Below are 14,917 nucleotides of genomic sequence, written 5' to 3'. Positions count from 1 at the left end.
TATTTTCGCAAGCCTTATACCATGGCATTTCCTCGCAAGTACCGACAAGTCTCGCGCACGCTGGGTGATACGTCATCACCATAGACTACGATGGGACGACGGAACGATTCCATATAGCAAAGCTAAGAGTTTGATTACAAAGGCTGTGCATGCAACGGAAGAAGACGACGACGACGACGACGACGACGACGATGACAGCGATGCTGTCGTATATGTCAAGGGACACGAAAAATGACAATGGCTGTGGAATTTGCTTCTAGACAATGAGCGCGTATACATCGAGACTCTGGATGCTGATTACGAAGACGTAGATTCTCTAAACAATCTGGGCGCTGATAATACTATGCGATGCGGATATCACTATACTAATTGCGCATTACAAAATGTATTCAAATTATTTAATTGGTGGTCAGATAACCATGAATAAAATAAATATGATATACGAATTATGTTTTTTTTATTCTTTTTCCCCGTCCAAAACACAAATTGTTAAAACATATTTTTATACTCTTCTGTAAAAAAATCTTCTTTTTACAACACATATAAACACATGTAATTCAAAAAAGTAAAAAATCATTACGGATACGAAAAGAGTCTGGAGGAAGGGAGAGAACCACAACGGAAGAGATAATACGAGAGAGATATTTATTTTTTTACTCGGCGGCGGTGGCGGCGGGCGCGGCGGCGATAGCGGCGGTGGCGGCCCCCCCCCCCCACTGACGTCATGTCCACGCGCAATTTTTTATATCATCTTCGCCGCCCATTTTGTTTATATCGCCTTGCTATCTTATCCTATTTGTTTATCTCACCTCGTTTCGTCTTTCTTCACTACCCCCCCCCCCCCCGTGACGTCATGTCCTTCGAGTCGCAATTTTTTATATCATCTTCGCCGTCCATTTTGTTTATATCGCCTTGCTATCTTATCCTATTTGTTTATCTCACCTCGTTTCGTCTTTCTTCACTACCTCCCCCCCCCCGGTGACGTCATGTCCTTCGAGTCGCAATTTTTTATATCATCTTCGCCGTCCATTTTGTTTATATCGCCTTGCTATCTTATCCTATTTGTTTATCTCACCTCGTTTCGTCTTTCTTCACTACCTCCCCCCCCCCGGTGACGTCATGTCCTTCGAGTCGCAATTTTCTATTTATTTATCTATATATTTATCTTCTTGTTTATCTGTTTGTTTATCTATTTGTTTATATCCCCTTCACCGAATCCTACTATCTTATCTCCCCCCCTGCGGCTTAGTTCAAAGGACTGCCGCCTCTGACTTCCCCCTTTCCTCTTCCCCGCGCCTTCCGTTCCTCCCCGCATCCCCCTCAACGCTTCTGAGTTAGATAATCGGTGTTATATTCCTACTGACACAGTAAGAAATGGACGAACAGATAGTTGCAATCGTGACAGTTTTCCTAAAAAAGTGTTAAAAGTGTTATTATATTTGAAGTGCAAGATGCAATCTTTCGTCTTACTAAAATGATAGATTCTAGAAAGATTGACAAAGACCCCTACGCAAGATTTGGGGGTGAAGACGTAATCTTTCGCCTTACTAAATTAATGAGTCTATCATATATTAAAATAATAGATCCTAGAAAGATTAGCAAAGACCCCAACGTAAGAATTGGGTGTGAAGTTTTCGCTGATTTTTCATTTTGTTACAAATATAATTTTGTATTATTTTCGTAATTAGTTTTATGATAGTGGAGGAGAAGGGCTTCGCCCTCCCCAAACCCCCCCATCAGGGGGTTTTGCCTTTTCGCCGTCCTATCATGCGTACAGAGTCACAACGCATGCTCAGTTTGCTTATTACGTCGCTGTGACAGATTTCCTAAAAAAATCATTAACTTTAACGCTTAATATCTCGGTTTGCGAGGCAGATCGCCACGTTTTTTTGTCAGATTCTTTTATCTATTTATCTATTTAACTATCCGTGAGTCATTTCCTACTGTGTCCCATTGGCACTGTGTCCGATTGCTACTGTGTCCGATTTTCAATGTATCCAATTGCCACTGTGTCCGATTGCCATTGTGTCCGATTTTTACTGTGTCCGATTTTAACCACTTTGTGTCCGTTCCTTATTGTGTCCGTTATTGTGTCCGTTTGGACCTGTGTCCTATCCGTTCAACCTGTTGTGTCCGATTTATTCTGTACGCAACTGAGACTTTCCCTTAATTTTTATGTCATTATAAAATATCCAAAAAATTCCAAATAAGACGTCTGAAAGATGTCTTAAAAATATCATTTAATGAAAATTAAGATGTCTTTAAAATATCCCAAAGACATCATAAATTGAGTCATAAGACATCTTAAAGATATCTTAAAGACATTTTTTTATAATATAATAAGACGTCTTATAATATTTAAAACATCTTTTAGACGTCTTTAAGATGTCATAATGTTCTCTGGATCGTTCTCGATAGTGAATTGTAATCTTTTATTATATGAATTAAAAATCTTTAAGATATTATCAAGATGAAGCTAATAAAATGTCATCAATGTATCGGACATAGAATGGGAGATCAATCGGAATTCTGGCAATAGCAGCCTCCTCAAGATCCTGCAGTAATAATATTATTCTTAAAATATATGTTTGTGATACAAGAAGTAGTAATAATTTCATTAACCATATCATTATTATGTCATGAAATATGTTATCGTTTATCTTTTGTATCGGAATGCCTTTCAAACGTAGCATTTTTTAAGCTTAAGTGCATTTTTGAAGATAAGTATCAATAAATCCAATGTATAAATATTACCAGATTTGTATTTATAGTCACAGTAAAGTCACTTTGTTATAATGTGTTAAAGTATTTTAACGTATATTTCTATAGAAAAATAAATTAATAATGATTATCAATCCATTTAATGTTGTTAAGCTTTTATTAACTTCCCTAAATTTGATATATCTCATGGATACGCCAATAATTGAAGCAGAAATAGAATTGAAAGAAAACATCAAAAAATTAATATTAGACAGTATTTTTTATTACAATGGATTAGAAATAACAAAAGAAATATGTCTTGATTTTCAAGAATCTTATAAATTGCATACTTTTGAAATAATTGAGGATAATGGGAGCGTGGGAGCGATAAGCATGGAGCGAAGATAGTTTAAATATTTATGAATGTTGGAGTGATAATGTGTACTTTGATAGTTCTTATAAACGGCGAGCTGTTGAATATTGACGAAATACTAACAATGAAAATAATGAACATAAACAATAAAAAAAGGAATCACTCTTCAAAGTCCGTGCAGCATAAATTTAGAAGAGTATCATCTGAATGTCAATTGAGATGATGAGAAGAACAATTACAATCAGATGGAAATCGTAATGACATCGCAGATGGAAAAATTATCTTACATTTCCCAATTTACACATAATAAATTTACTGCTAGCTTCAATCAGGCCATATAATTCATGATGTTGATTTAAAAAGGCTCTATAGGCTCAACAAGAAATAGGAAATTTATATCCTAAACATCTGATAGTTGAATAACAAGATTCAAAAAGTCTCATCGAATTGTTTCAAGGAAAATTACCTAGTTTGTCACTAGAAAAACACTGGAAGATTCAGTTGATCTGCAAAAAACCACCAAAGATTTATTCAAAACAGTGAAACCTCTTATTGAAGAGTTCGGATCTGAAAATATTTATAATTCAGATCAAAGTGGATTTCAATTAGAATTCCGGTCACTATCTGATCAAGGAATAAAGACAGTAGAGCGTGTTGTACAATCTGTATTATCGACAACCCATTCATACACAATACAATCAATAATATCGTGTGATTATAGATTACTATCCCCTTTATTTGTTATATTACAAGAAGTTGATAAATTTGGGCCATGAGTGGAAAATTTGTTCAGACCAATAAATTATTGTGAATGCATTCAAATCTGGTGAAATGACAGCAGGTATACACAAATTTCAATTGTATCTTTTATAATTATTTTAGCATTCTAATAAAATTTAATGTTATTAATTTAAATTAAATTATGTACAGATCATTTTATACAGATTTTGTACAGATCATTTTAAATCTTGGTTACAAGAAACTTTCTTTTGAAGCTTTCTCAAGTATTGATACCGATAATATTCTTCTTATTAATTCTCGGAGTGGACATTGTTTCGATATTATTTAACACCAGCAAAAAACGCATTAATATAATAATAATTCCAAAAGATATTATAGAGAAAATACAACCATTAGATGTTTATGGATTTTGGATTTAGAAAAATTTTGCAAAAAAATTTTCGGATGTTTTATTATTGGAAAATGATATAAATTTACATCAATGAAATAATATAATAAAATTACAATCTTTGATACATAATTAGTTATCATGTCCTCGATATCACAATTTATTTAAATATTCGTGATTTAAAAGTAGATATACAAATGAAAGACTAGAAGAATTTAAAAATCCAGTAAAATTTAGTTTTGAAGAAATTTTAACAACATGTTATATCGAAAATTGCAACAATATAGCTGTATATCATTACTGTAATATCTATAATGAATGATATAACATATAATTTCATCATATATTAACAAATAAGTATGTTATTAAGTATATTAGGAATTAATATCTATAAAGGTAAAGAAATAAAAACGTAAGCGAACAAAAATAATTTTAAACTTAAGATACTATGACAACATAATATATAAAAAATGAATGAAGAAGTGGATGTTTCTATATATGTAATCATATTATATGTTTTATATATGTAATTGAATAAAACAAAAATTATTATCACTATTACTATATATATTAATAATTAAATATTATACATATTATAAATAATTATATATTAATAAATATATATTAATAATTTTAAAGGACTATAATGATAAGATATATGAAGAATGAATGAAAGAAGAGAATGTTTTTATATGTATAATTAAAGAAAAACAATAAAAATTATTATTATTGTATTATTATGATTTGTAATACAGAAAGTAAAAAAACAATTTTGCAATGCAAGGGCTACATAAAAGCACAAATGATGCGACATTTTCAGATTATTTCTGAAAGACGTGATGTTGTAAAATAATTTTGTTATATACGATTGAATTTGGCATAAAATTCCCTTCAATTTTTAGTCTCAGAAAAAATTTAAATTACGTAAAAATAATAATGAGAAGTGGGAGTAGTTTGAAAAATATTAAATTTTTGAAAAATCTAAATACACAGTTATAAAAAACATAAGAAATTATAAAAGTTTTGTCTAAAACATTTTTTTATATCTCATCATTTCGTTGATAATTGATGGGAATCATATACATTAACCTTTGAGAAGTTGTTTCATCCCTTATTCAGATTGGGCAGATATAAAAAAATACGTGTCTCTTACATTTTTGTGTTTAATAACATATTTCAAGGAGAATCAAATCGGTTCCGGATAGTTGTGACAGGTCCCTTGTTAGATTTTATTTTTGGTTTGATCACAATTAGGATTGAGTTAGATATAGTAATTTCGTAACGTCATTTTTTTAAAGAATTAAAACTACTACCACATGAGTTAGAATAAAAAGACTCTTCAATAAAGAGATATATACTTAGGTTCTATTTTTTTTTAAATAAAAAATATTGTCAGTTAGATTTTATTTTTTAACTTAGTACAACAGTTTTTTTAGGGTGCCTCTACTTGACACCTTTTTTTTACCTTTTTTTAAGAAAAGTAATTTTTTAATATATATGCACGCACCCACGCACACACGCACATACCCAGATAGTAAACGTCATTTTGATGTCATACTTTGGTCCTTACTGACGTCACTAATTGACATTTAATGATGTTAAAATGACGGTCGAATGTCACAGATTATTGACGTCATCGCGAGTGTATCATTTTGATATCATTTAATGATATCTTTTTTAAAGGATTATGTGAAGGCGTAAATAGCTACAATTATACATAAAATTAGCTGCAATTGTACATTTCATTGAAAAAGATTCTGCAAAATACACATACATATGTTGATTATAATAAATTAAAAAATTGAAAGTAGTAATTAATTATGTGTGAATGACATAGAAATATAACAATTGTTATTGTTGATATAAGGTAATATCTATATATTATTGTTGATATTAGATAATATAGTATTTGTTGCTGATGAGATTAATAGGCCATGTTTCCAAATCTCTTAAATCTTTGATAACGTATATATCAAGTAATGTCGAATTACGGATATAAATACAAATGTAAATAAAAGATTTTTTAATGAAAAATATATCGTCTTTCATTATTTTTATAATATGTATTTCTATTATTTTTTATATCACCTTTTACAATAACTATTTAATTCGCTATATGGATTGAAAATAATAATTTATAAAAGGAATCTTCTTATATGGTTTATACCAGTGCTCGGAATTAGTTACCCTTTTCGGCTCGATTTCAAAGGCAACGCCTACAGTTCCCCCACTACCGCTCGAGACTTGACGGCTGAGCCGCCGTAGTTTTATGTCTCAGGAACGTCTTATATTAAAAATACATCATTTCCGCCAAACTATTATTAACTCAATTTCTTTATTAAATTATTTTTATTTTTACAAACATTAAATTTTTTTTTAACATGTTTTATAATATTTAATGATAATAAATATGTTTATTATTACAGAATAAAATTACTACAGAATAATTAGAATAATTAAAGTTTTTAATATTCGCATCACCCATGAGGTACTATTGTTGACACGTTTTCTTTTTCCTCAGTAGGCTTATTCCATTAAAAAATAAGAAATCAAATATATGGCTTGGTAGGAAAATTCTATATAAAATATGATATATAAAGAATAAGAAAAACGAAAGGCAGAGCAATTCGTATAAGTAGGATAACAAAGGGAGGCCGAGGCCCCCCAGGGGCATGGGGGGGTCCGGGGAGAGAGGGGGAATCGTAGAATCCTAAGGGGGCCTCGGACCTCCTTTCAGTCGGTAAGATGCCCTTTCAGTCGGTAAGATGATTCTCTTTCTTCGAGAGGGTTCGTATCCGAGGAGAGAGAAGGTGGATCCCTCTGGCGGTCGTCGAGACAAGTTTGTCGGTAAGGCGATCGCGGGGTTTCCCGGGTCGGTTTCCCGTTCTCGACGTCGCCCTAGCGTTTTTTTCTAGCGTTTGTTTCTAGCGTTTGTTTCTAGCGTTTGTTTCTAGCTTTTCTAGTTTCTAGCTTCTAGTTTTTTTTGGGACGCGTTCTCGACGTCGCCCTAGCGTTTGTTTTTTTTTTCGGGCGCGTCCCAGCGTTTTTCCCGCTAGGTAACCCCTGTTTTTTTTAGCGTTTGTTTCGGGGCGCGTTCTCGACGCCGCCCTAGCGTTTGTTTTTTTCGGGCGCGTCCCAGCGTTTTTTTCCCGCTAGGTAACCCCGGGCGCGTCATCGACGCCGCCTTAGTGTGTTTTTTTCGGGCTCGCGTAGCCTTGGGTGCGTTACGCCGCCCTAGCGTTTTCCGCGCGGTCTAGCGCTTTTCGCGTAGCCTTGGGCGCGAACGTCGCGATTAGTCGCGCCGTCGAGGCGACTCGCGTTGTTGACAGGATGTTGCGGTTTGTCGCGTTGCTCTAGTCGTGTCTGTTTTCCATAACGTCGCGATTAGACGCGTCTCGCACGTCGCGATTAGGCGCGTCTCGCGTCTGTTATATTGCCTTAGGCGTGTTTCATATTTAGATGACTATGAGGATATAGCGCATGCCGCTTTGTGCGCTCGCGTTCGAGCGTTTTTTCGCGTGGCCTAGCACGTTCTGTTGCGCGGGATGTCATGGTTTGTTACATCGCCTTAGGCGTGTTTTTACGTCTAGGTGACTATGAGGATATATAATGCATGCTCGCTTGTTCTGTTTTGTAGAATGTTGTGGTTTGACGCGTCGTCGAGGCGATTTTTTGATTGCGATATTTGTTGCCGTGTGTTTACGATGGCGAGAACCATTAAAGTGGCGAATCGGTACCAGATATGTAAGACACGAATGATCGACGACGATGAGATGTGTTGGTGTTATTCGCTGGATGATTTAACATCCTCTCCATTGCGAAATATCACAGCATATCCATCGGTTAATGTGACGGAATACGTCGTGAGAGGACAATACGCACCGATTTCCAATCAATTAAAGAGGCGCGATTGTCGAGTTCCGCCTCAACGTGAGATTTCGCCTAAAAAGATAATAGAGGCGTGCATATGTCATCATTATCGAGGGATGGCATATAATCTTTTATTGGAGGTACTCTACGAAAAGAAGAAGCCGATCGAGATTAGCAGGCGACAGGAGTACATGGTGAATTTTCACGAAAGCGGTTATTACGATGTGTTTAATGATAACGATGACGACGAGATGTTTTTTTGTGCTCATCGTAAGTATGGGAGGAAAAGCGGTGTCATTTCGTCAACCGCGTACGAGGAGGAGAGAAAAAGAAGAGAGCGCGTTGGCAACAATTGGCGCAACTAAGTGTGCGCGCATGTAAGTATGTATAATCGTAATATAACTATGGATTGTATATGGATTGTATATATGTATGAGAGAATAAGATTAACCGCGAGAGAGAAACGGAGTTTTTCCTCGTTTGTTTGCGGCCTATCGCGGAGATGAGAGGCGGATCGACGATGCGTCGGGAATCTTCAATTAGTGATACCGAGGATGACGTTATATTATTGGGAACGTATGAGTAACGAGAGGTGGAGACCGCGCGAGGGGGGGAAATCGTCGCACGAGTACTAATAATGAGAGATTTAATGTGTAATATCAAGGACAACGGTATTGGGAATGTATGAGAGATGGAGGTCGTGCGAGGAGGGGGAATTGTCGTAAGAGTATTAATGATGAGAGAATATTTTATTATTCTATTGTTATTATTTTATTACTCTATTGTTATTATTTTATTACTCTATTGTTGTATTATTGTATCAGGCATATAAAAACAGGAAAGAGCTGTTTGTAGGATGTTGTGTTTAGGCGTGTTCTGTGTCTAGACGGTTTTCGCGGGGATCTAGCGCATCCTGTTTTCGTTGCAACGGGAAGACGTGCGTTTTGATTATGTAAGATGTCACGTGTTTTGTCATTTCGGAATGTCGCGATTGTCGTGTTTTCGACGCTGTCTCAGGGTATATATTTAGTCGTGAGAGGCATTTTTTCTCTCATTGTTAGGAACGTATATGGAAACAGTCGCGTCTAACGGTGGTTCGTCTTCGAGCGAGAGCGACGAATCGTTTTTACGCGCGTTCGATCGTAATTTGACGTATCGCGATTCCGATGACGATCGTTGCGAGTTGCTTATTGAGAGTGACGACAGTTTAGAGTGTCACGAGACTATTGCGCCCGGTAACGACAAGGAGTGGATCGTGACGAGAGAAAATGTTCGCTGGAATGTGGCCACGTATCACTTGCGACGGGAGATCGGTACGGAGAGTCCGCGAGAGAAACTGTGGATCGAAACGTTGCTCGCTCTGAGCGATAGAGCGGTAATCTACGAGAGAACAGCGAGAGAGAAAAAAGTTCGAGACGTTAAATTCGTCGTTCCTACGGATAATTGGGGTAACACAGTGTGGGAAGTTACGACATGGAGAAGAGTCGCGATCTTCTCGAACGCGCGGCGGGAGTTGAAGGGGTGTGCGCCTATCGTATTTGGGAACAGGAGTGTATCGAGTGTCTCGAGGTCTTGAGAGAAAGATGTGAGAATAGAGTCGATCCTACGGTTACCGGAACGATAAATTCTTTAATCTCTCGAATAGCGCAGTTGGAGGGTGCGAGATTCACTTTGAGTCGACGTTTTAGTCACTTGGGTGCAGGATACGATGATTCGAAGGGATTCGAATGGGTGGATATCGAGACGGCTTTCGCGAATCGCGTACGAACGGGTGCTGTGGTAAATATCGAGTACATCGAACCTCGACGGTTTCTTGAGGACGCGAGGGCTACGGTGCTCGAGCGAGTGCGAGTCGATCTTGATATGCACGCGTGTTTAAAGGTCAACACAGTGTTTCACGGGGAGTTCGTCGCGAATGACAAAAGCGCCGTTAAGAGCATTCGCACGAAGAATTGTCAGCTATTCGGTATGTCCGATTTACGAGAATGGTACGACGGGAACGTTATGAATGTTGTTTTGACGTCGCTGGAGGAATTTCAGGAACGTGATAGCGGTTGGGCGTTATTTCGAATATTAAATTTAATGATTAATGTAAATAAGTGTAATCTTATGCACACTGGATGTTGGATGTTACTTCCTCCGAAGATAAAATATAAGAGAGCCGTGATTAATGTACGTTCACATAATGCGTGTTTCGCGTGGGCGGTGATGGCCGCTCTATATCCCGTTGATATACACGCGGATAGATCGTCGTCGTATCCTCATTATTCGTTGGTGCTGAATTTCGATGGTATTGATTTTCCTATGACACTACGAAATATCGCTAGATTCGAACGTCTCAATGATTTGTCTATTAATGTATTTGCTATTCGAGAGAAAACGGGGAGAAACGATATCATGATCGTTCCTTTGTCGCTTACGGAAAACAAAAAGTCTACGCACATAAATTTGCTCTATCTGTCGAACGAACGGCGCGGCGATAATGTTGGTCATTTCGTATGGATAAAGCACTTGTCTCGACTGTTAACGTCGCAAATAAATAAGCATAAGAAAAAAAAATACATATGCGATCGGTAAGCGTAAGAAAGATTATTCTCGTTGTGAGATAAATTGTGTATTAATTATATATTGTATTTTTCAAATGTTTACATTATTTTTATTTAAATGAGAAATTGGTCGCGCATAGCATCGAGTGCGGAAAAGCGAACGACTGTGCTGTTATTCTTCCAAGCGAGGACGACAAGTTGCTCTCTTTTCATAATCACGACAGAAAGGAGAGGCTACGATTCGTCGTGTATGCAGATCTGGAGTGTGTCTTAGAAAAGGGAAATCAACGATTCAGTGGAAGTCTCGACAATAGATTCGATTCAGCCTAGCGATATTTCGTAGTGTCATAGGAAAATCAATACCATCGAAATTCAGCACCAACGAATAATGAGGATACGACGACGATCTATCCGCGTGTATATCAACGGGATATAGAGCGGCCATCAAGCTATCAACACCACAAGGCGTTTAGCGTAGGATATTATTTGCATAGCACGTACGACGGAATCGTTTCCGCCTATAGATTTCTCCGAGATGACGACTGCGTCTCGTGGTTCGTCGAGAAGCTGCGCGCTCTTGCGTTTCGCGTGAAGAAGATTCTGTGCTCGAACGTACCGATGTCGGAGCTCACGCCGAACGAGTGGAACGCTTTTCAAAAGGCGACAAATTGTCACGTGTGCGGAAAGAGCTTTGAGTCGTACGATATTCGTGTGCGTGATCACTGTCATCTTACCGGACGATATAGAGGACCCGCGCACGCGAGTTGCAATTTGAACTATCAGAACGCGTTTGTTATTCCTGTTTTTTTTCACAATCTATCCGGTTATGATGCACATTTCATTATTAAGGATATAGCGAACGCTTTCGAGGGTAAAGTCGATTTGTTACCGTTGACTAAGGAAAATTACATCGCGTTTTCGAAAATCGTTAACGATTCGATGTACGGAAAATGGAAAACTTGTGTTAAGCTACGTTTTGTGGATTCGTTTAAGTTTCTTAATACTAGTTTAGAAAAAGTAGTTTCGTATCTAGATCGAGAAAAATTGAGGATCTCGCGATTCGAATTTTCTGATCTAATCGCGGAGGATTTCGAGTTGCTCACGCGCAAGGGCGTATTTCCTTATGAGTATATTGATAGCGTTGATAAACTGTTAGTAACCGAATTACCACCGATCGAAGCTTTTTACAGTTCGTTAACTGGTGAAACTGTGAGTGTTAGTGATTACGAACATGCGCGAAGAATATGGGAACGTTTTCACGTGAAAACTCTCGGCGAATACAGCGATCTATATTTGAAAACGGATGTGCTTCTCTTGGCGGATGTCTTTGAAAATTTTCGAGATATTTGTATGGAAAGTTACAATTTGGATTCAGCGCATTATTTCACATTACCGGGATATACGTGGGACGCTATATTGAAATATACGAACGTTTGATTCGATCTGCTCACCGATATTGATATGGTGATGTTCGTAGAGCGCGGTATACGCGGCGGTTTAAGCCAATGCTCGAATAGATACGCGCGAGTTAATAATCAATATGAATCATCATATGACTCGTCTCAGCCGTCGTCGTATCTTATGTATTATGATGTGAACAATCTCTACGGCTGGGCCATGTGCGAACCTTTACCATATGCGGAATTTCGGTGGATCGAGAATGTCGAGGGTCTTGATATTATGTCCGTGCCATCTGGCTCCGATATTGGTTATATTCTAGAAGTCGATCTCGAATATCCGCGACATCTTCACGCGGATCTTCCGTTTTGCCCGACGCGCGAGAAACCGCCGGGAAATCGAAATGAAAAGCTACTCGCCACGCTCTACGACAAGTCGCGTTACGTGACGTATTATCGCAATCTTCAGCAGTGCGTGCGACACGGTTTACGCGTGACAAAGATCTATCGCGCGTTGCAATTCGCGCAGTCTCCTTGGTTGCGCGTGTACATCGAGCTCAATACGGAACGGAGAACTCGCGCGAGCAACGAGTTCGAGAGAAATTTGTATAAGCTGATGAACAACGCGGTTTTCGGTAAAACAATGGAGAACGTGCATAATTACGTAGACGTGAGACTCGTGACGCGTTGGGATGGAAGATATGGCGCAGAGGCGTTGATCGCGAAACCGAATTTTCATAGTAGGAGCGTTTTCGACGAGAATCTTATGGCTATCGAGTTACGCAAACTCGAGGTTCAATTTAACAAACCAATCTACGTCGGTATGTGTATTCTAGAAATATCTAAAATGCGATTGTACGATTTTCATTACGATTATATGATACCGCTTTATCGTTCTAAATGCAAAATTATGTATACGGATACCGATAGCTTGATATATTTTCTGGAATGTCAAAATGTTTATGAGAATATGAAGCGAGATATCGCGAGATTTGACACTAGCGATTATTCCGACGACAACGCGTACGATATACCGCGCGTGAATAAGAAGATTCTTGGTTTGATGAAAGACGAGAACAAGGGAGCGATAATGACGGAGTTCATAGGACTCAGGTCGAAGATGTATGCTCTGAAAGTTTTGGGAAAGAGCGATACGAAGAGAATAAAGGGCGTTAAAAGGAATACGCGAAAACGATAACGTTCGAGGATTTCGCGTGTTGCTTGAATGAATCGTTGCAGCAATCGAGACGTCAGGCGTGCATACGCTCGATGTTGCACGAGGTTTACACTGTGTCTGAATTAAAGCTAGTTTTGAGTCCTTATGACGACAAGCGATACTTAATACCTGGCTCCACTAATACGTTATCATGGGGCCATTATAAAATACCATTATAAGATATCATTATTACGTACTAATGTAGTATAAAAAATTGTACCAATATAGAATAAGTAAACTTTGTACTAATATAGAATAAGTGATACTGTACATTCTTTATTTATTATAATACAGCTGTTTTGTGAATCCAAGAGTTATGTGTATTGTCCATTCCTAGTCATTTGATATAAACTTTATCGTCCTTTCTACGTAATACTTTCTCAACGAGATAGATATCAGGATTGGAAACTCGCAGTAACTCGTGTTCGTAAAACCCTCCGGCTATTGGTTCCTTACGATAGTCTTTTAGCAGATACGTCACAGGATTCGTGTGTTGCACCTTAGCGATTCGAAAAATCTCAGTTGTCCAGTTAGGCGTATATCCTTTTTCGAAAATCGTTTTGAACCTGCTGACGCGTACCGGATCGTTCACCTTGAATCTTGCGGGGGTTGCGATCTTCAAGTGACTGTATACTGTGGAGAGGAGTCTCTTGGCAATGGTTGGAGTTACATCCGCCGGTTGCATTCGTTCGATGCGTGCGATTGTTATACTCCGAGATTAAGCGCGGTAGAGCATCGAGCCATCTGTACGATCCGTTTAACGTGAAGAGTTTCCACATATTGTTCTTGAGCGTGCGATTAAATCGCTCCACAACTGCCGCCTTCATCACCGAGTACGTTGAGTAGTGGCGTATATCGTACCTGTCAGTAATCGTTTTTACAGAGGCGTTGTAGAACTCTTTGCCCTTGTCCGTTTGTAGATTTCGCGGATATCGAGCGTCGTCGCGAAATATCTTAGATAACGCCGCGGCTATCTCGTTTCCGCTCTTGCTCTTTAGCGGCACAGCCCACGCGTATTTGCTCAACACATCGATAACCGTCATCACATAATTATAGCCTTTGTTTTGTCGTGCGTACGGACGCATCTCAACGACATCGGCCTGCCACAGGTCATCGTAATCGCGCACTATGACTCGATGACGCGGAAAATTTCTTCGCGCGGGCTTGTGAAGCTCCTCGACGAGTCTCCTCTTCTCGATGCTCATCGTTGATTTTTACGAGGAAGCGCGATTTGCGTTGGTTTTATTCGTGCGTGTTCGCTCCTGTTCCTCGTTCCAAACGTTAATCGTGTGTTTCATGATATTTGGAATATCCGTTTTAGTGTGATTAGTAATTCGTTTATTGTTTCTCTAGTCACTATTTTATCCACATTCAACGAGGCCAGCGTCCTGTCCAGTGTCTCTCTCATTATCGCATTATTCGTTAGCTCTCTCGTGATTCTCGTCAGATCTGTCACGCTACGCGCGAGATTCTCCACGTTCGTCGATATTTTCTCACGGGCTCGTCGACGATGCGTCGAGCTCGTTTCGCACGGATTTCTCTAGATTATGCAGTGATTCCTCTAGGATCTGTGTTCGTTTCTCCTGAGTGTCGCTGATCGTCTCGACGGTCTTTCGAATCTCGCTCGAGTCTCTAGTTCGCACTTTTCCTCCATTCGTCCTAATTCACGTTGAAACATGAGCAGAT

General features: G+C 38.4%; 1 protein-coding gene and 2 pseudogenes across 13 annotated transcripts in view; 2 read left to right on the top strand and 1 right to left on the bottom strand.

The window, feature by feature from the left end:
* LOC105422389 (uncharacterized protein F13E9.13, mitochondrial) overlaps positions 1-14,917 on the bottom strand; it is a 263,236-nt gene that overhangs the window by 176,426 nt on the left and 71,893 nt on the right. The window lies entirely within an intron of this gene.
* Positions 1,505-3,960, top strand: LOC148935356 (uncharacterized; annotated as a pseudogene).
* Positions 3,905-4,550, top strand: LOC148935355 (uncharacterized; annotated as a pseudogene).

The sequence above is a fragment of the Pogonomyrmex barbatus genome, unplaced genomic scaffold (genome assembly GCF_055798465.1).
Source record: "Pogonomyrmex barbatus isolate J1 unplaced genomic scaffold, ASM5579846v1 scaffold5, whole genome shotgun sequence".
In the NCBI taxonomy this organism is placed as follows: Eukaryota; Metazoa; Arthropoda; class Insecta; order Hymenoptera; family Formicidae; genus Pogonomyrmex; species Pogonomyrmex barbatus.
The sequence above is the reverse complement of the archived record's forward strand: the minus strand, read 5'-3'. Positions and strand labels throughout refer to the sequence as shown.